The following is a 5000-nucleotide window of genomic DNA, read 5'->3' as shown; positions in this document are numbered from 1 at the left end:
GTAAGTTTTTTGGTCAAGGTCGACTCCTTGATTAAGGTAAGTTCCTTTGTCAAGCTCATCCCCTCAATTTAGATGAGCTTCTTGTTCAAGGTGAATCCTCGACTTAGGTAAGTTTCTTGGTCAAGGTCAACTCCTTGACTTGGGTAAGTTTCTTGGTCAAGGTCAACTCCTTGACTTAGGTAAGTTTCTTGGTCAAGGTCAACTCCTCGACTTAGGTAGGTTTCTTGGTCAAGGTCAACTCCTCGATTTAGGTAAGTTTCTTGGTCAAGGTCAACTCCTTGATTTTGGTGAGTTACTTGGTCAAGGCAAACTCCTTAATTTAGGTAAGTTTCTTGGTCAAGGGTAACTCCTTGATTTAGGCAAGTTTCTCAGTCGAGGTTAACTCCTTAATTCAGGTGAGTTTCTAGGTGGTCAGCTCCTCGAATTAGGTAAGCTTCTTGGTAGATGTCAACTCCTCAATTTAGGTGAGTTTCTTGGTCAAGGTCAAGTCTTGGATTTAGGTGAGTTTCTAGGTTAAGGCCAACTCCTTAATTTAGGTGATTTTCTCAGTTAAGGTCAATTCCTCGATTGCGTTGAGTTTCTTGGTCGATGTCAACTCCTTAATTTAAGTAAGTTTCTAGATCAAGGTCACCTCCTCAATTTAGGGTATTTTCTCAGTGAAGGTCAATTCCTTCATTTAGGTGAGTTTCTTGGTCAAGGTCAACTCCTACATTTAGGTGAGTTTATCGGTCAAGGTCGATTCCTAGTTTTAAGTGAGTTTCTTGGTTAAGGTCAACTTCTCAATTTAGGGAAGTTTTTGGTCAAGGTAAACTCCTCATTTAGTTGAGTTTCTTGGTCAAGGTCAACTCGTCAATTTGAGCAAGTTTTTCAGTCAAGGTCAACTCTCTGACTTAGGGGAGTTTCTAGGTCAAGGTCAACTCCTTGATTTAGGTAAGTCCCTCAATTAAGGTCAAATCCTCAATGTAGGTGAGTTTCTCGGTCAAAGTCAACTCTTCAATTTAGGTGAGTCTCTCAGTCAAGGTCAACTCTTAAATTAAGGTAAGTTTTTAGGTCAAGGTCAACTCCTCAATTTAGGTGAGTTTCTCGGTCAAGGTCAACTCCTAATTGAGGTAAGTTTCTAGGTCAAGGTCAACTCCTCAATTTAAGTGAGTTTCTTGGTCAAGGTCAATTCCTTGATGAAGGTGAGTTTGTAGGTCAAGGTCAATGCCTCAATTTAAGTGTGTTTCTAGGTCAAAGTCAACGCCTTGATTTAGGTGAGTTTCTCGGTCAAGGTCAACTCCTAGACTTAGGTGAGTTTCCAGGTCAAGGTCAGCTCCTGGATTAAGGTGAGTTTCTTGGTAAAGGGTAACTTCTCGATTTATGTGAGTTTCTCGGTCAAGGTCAACTCCTCAATTTGGGTGAGTTTCTCGGTCAAGGTCAACTTCTAGATTTAGGTGAGTTTCTAGACCAAGATCAACTCCTTGATTTAGGTGAGTTTCTCGGTCAAAGTCAACTCCTAGATTTAGATGAGTTTCTAGATCAAGGTCAACTCCCTGATTTAGGTTAGTTTCTCAGTCAAGGTTAACTCCTTGATTTAGGTGGGTTTTTCAGTCAAGATCAACTACTCGATTTAGGCGAGTTATTGGTCCAAGTCAACTAATCCATTTAGGTGAGCTTCTTGACATTCCTTTTTTTTTGGGGGGAGGGGATTTTATGATGGGAGTCAGATTGGGGTGGGGGTTAAGAATAAGTTTCCCGACCTTGCTTCCTGCGTATTTAGTAAAAGGGGGGAGGGTAACGGTTAAGTTTATTTTGAATACATTGTTATAATATATATATATATATATACATATAATATATATATATATATATATATATATATATATATATATATATATATATATATATATATATGTATGTATGTATGTATGTATGTATGTATGTATGTATGTATATAAATTAGCTGACCAGCCAGGTGCTGCCTGGCATAACTCTGAATAACAACCTATAAACTCTCTCTATCTCTCTCACAGGTCCTGATTTAAACTCATTCATTAATATGTATGAGAATATACGTCTTTTTTCAATCGGAAATATTTAGACTATACTCTTTTACACCTTTGTGCTTCTTTCCCTTTATTAAGTGAATTGCTGAAGCAGCTATTCTTCCACTTCCTCATCAGTCAGCGGAATTTATTGGAAACCAAAAGTATTGAATAGCCTCATCGTGTAAATAAAAATTAAATATTTCAATGTACCTATTTTTTGTGTTTTTGAAAAATAGTAACCTGCAGGTGTCAGTTACCTATAACGTACAGCTCGTTCATACATTTTGCCTTTGTTTCACTGCCCTTTGTCATATCACACCTGACACAAATAGTAACGAATTATTTATCAAAAGAAAGACAAGTTATTTTACTTTTGTGCTGAATAAAAAAAATTAGGTATCTCTGTTTAGCAATATTTGGCGAATTAAGAAAAAAAAAACTTGCAAAACATTTCATTTTCCAATAGGGCTATTTCAGCTCGAGATACGCATGCTTTATATTGGTTTTAGGGACGTTTTTAGCATAACATAATAAATTGCAGCTCATTAACTTTACAATGACATGAAATTTATGACCATTGCATTCATTATATGGTTACACAGAACGATAGCAAAAAATTACCGCTATGCATGTTCGTATGGTAACTATATCAGCCCGTAAAAAGCGAGGTTTGGTGAGCATCTAACGGTCAATTTCCACCATCGGTAATGGTGTAATAAGGTATTATAAACAAAAATATTCCCATCACGGAGGAATGTAATACAAACGGTTATTTATTGTTTTGAATAAACACACGTTGATAAAAGACAGAAATGAATATATATCATTCTAATAAGCAACCATAAACAAACATTTAATTTTCCTAAATGACGGGAATTCAGCAACTGGTGCAAATGTAGTTCCCAGGTGTCCATTTCAAATAAAAGTGAATGAAACACCGAATTTAAGTTGAGTTCGTTTTTCATGCACATTCTATGTTTCGTGATTGTATGAAAACGTTATTTAGTTCCTTCAAATTTACATTCTATGTTCGTGATTGAATGAAAAACGTTATTTAGTTCCTCGATCAAATTTGCACATTCTATGTTGATGAAAAACGTTATTTAGTTTCGATCAAATTTGCACATTCTATGTTCGTGATTGTATGAAAAACGTTATTTAGTTCCTCGATCAAATTTGCACATTCTATGTTCGCGATTGTATGAAAAACGTTATTTAGTTCCTCGATCAAATTTGCACATTCTATGTTCGTGATTGTGAAAAACGTTATTTATAATTTGTGTTCTGATTGTATGAAAACGTTATTTAGTTCCTCGATCAAATTTGCACATTCTATGTTCGTGATTGTATGAAAAACGTTATTTAGCCTCGATCAAATTTGCATTCTATGTTCGCGATTGTATGAAAAACGTTATTTAGTTCCTCGATCAAATTTGCACATTCTATGTTCGTGATTGTATGAAAAACGTTATTTAGTTCCTCGATCAAATTTATAATGTGCTGAGATAGACTCGGGAAGGCCTGTATATATGGTTAACTGGCAACTGTTTCGTCCGTTGTCTCCAGCTCCTCACTAATCTGTTGCCGGTAATTAATCCCAAACCTCATTTAAAACGATATAGGTTTTCCATGTTGATTCTCCACCTTTTCTTCCAGGCACTGTCAGACGTATGAGTAACCTACAACAGTAAATCCAAATCCCCTATAACATAAATTTTTGAGAATTTACGCGAATTTTGATAATGATTTATGATGATTGTTAATATAATTGTTTAGTACCTCGATAAAATCAACATTGAAAACAATTATATAATGTTGATTTTATCGAGGTACTAAACAATTATATTAATAATTGTACTAAATAATTATTAATATAACTGTTAAGTACCTCGATAAAATCAACATTAATATAATTGTTTTCAATGTTGATTTTATCGAGGTACTAAGCAATTATATTAAAAATCATCATAAATCATGATCAAAATTCGCGTAAATTCTCATAAAAATTGATGTTATAGAGGGGATTTGGATTCATTGTTGTAAGTTACTCATACGTCTGACAGTGCCTGGAAGAATTTTGTTTGGGTCTGTCAAATGGTTCGGATTTCTATACTGTCCAAACAAATATACAAACATTCACTTTTATATAACATTTATGTGTGTGTATGTATGTATGTATGTATATATATATATATATATATATATATATATATATATATATATATATATACACACACATAATTGAATACTCCCTGTCGATGATATTCATAGTTAACGTTAATTTTCTCCTGGTTGTTGATCTTGTATTAAAAGCTAAAAGAGAAGATTAAGCAAAAACAATGCACAAATGATGGGGTGACAAACATTTTTCTTAATTATTAATTAGGGCAATTTATCAACTCAGGCGTGGCCTCCTCAAGATTAGTTTTGACTAACAAAAATGTTTTTCTTTAGTCTTTGATTTTATATTTTCAAAGATAATTTTTGTTTCTTCTACTAATATTTGTTGTATATATATGTGTATATATATACATATATATATGTATATATACTGGTATATATATATATATATATATATATATATATATATATATATATATATATATATATATATATATATATATATATATATACTGTATATATATATTATATATGTATATACATAACATTTTGCCTTATATTCAATATATAAATATGCTATATATATGAATAATAATAATAATAATGTAATAATAACATTTTGCCTTATTCAACTGAAATATAATAATAATAATAATAATAATAATTAATAATAATAATTATTAATAATTATTATTATTATTATTATTATTATTATTATTATTATTATTAATTAATTCAAATCAGCCTCAAAGCTGATTGTCTTCATCCTCCTAAAGGAAATATTAAATGATGAACTAACAAAACTCCTAATTAATTAATCAATACAACATTTGAACACCCTGTACCGTACAC

General features: G+C 32.3%; 1 protein-coding gene across 1 annotated transcript in view; it reads left to right on the top strand.

Moving 5' to 3' along the window:
• The window catches only part of LOC136836509 (irregular chiasm C-roughest protein-like), a 147307-nt gene that overhangs the window by 128998 nt on the left and 13309 nt on the right, over nucleotides 1-5000 (top strand). The window lies entirely within an intron of this gene.

Source organism: Macrobrachium rosenbergii, chromosome 56, assembly GCF_040412425.1.
Source record: "Macrobrachium rosenbergii isolate ZJJX-2024 chromosome 56, ASM4041242v1, whole genome shotgun sequence".
Classification (NCBI taxonomy): Eukaryota; Metazoa; Arthropoda; class Malacostraca; order Decapoda; family Palaemonidae; genus Macrobrachium; species Macrobrachium rosenbergii.
The sequence above is the reverse complement of the archived record's forward strand: the minus strand, read 5'-3'. Positions and strand labels throughout refer to the sequence as shown.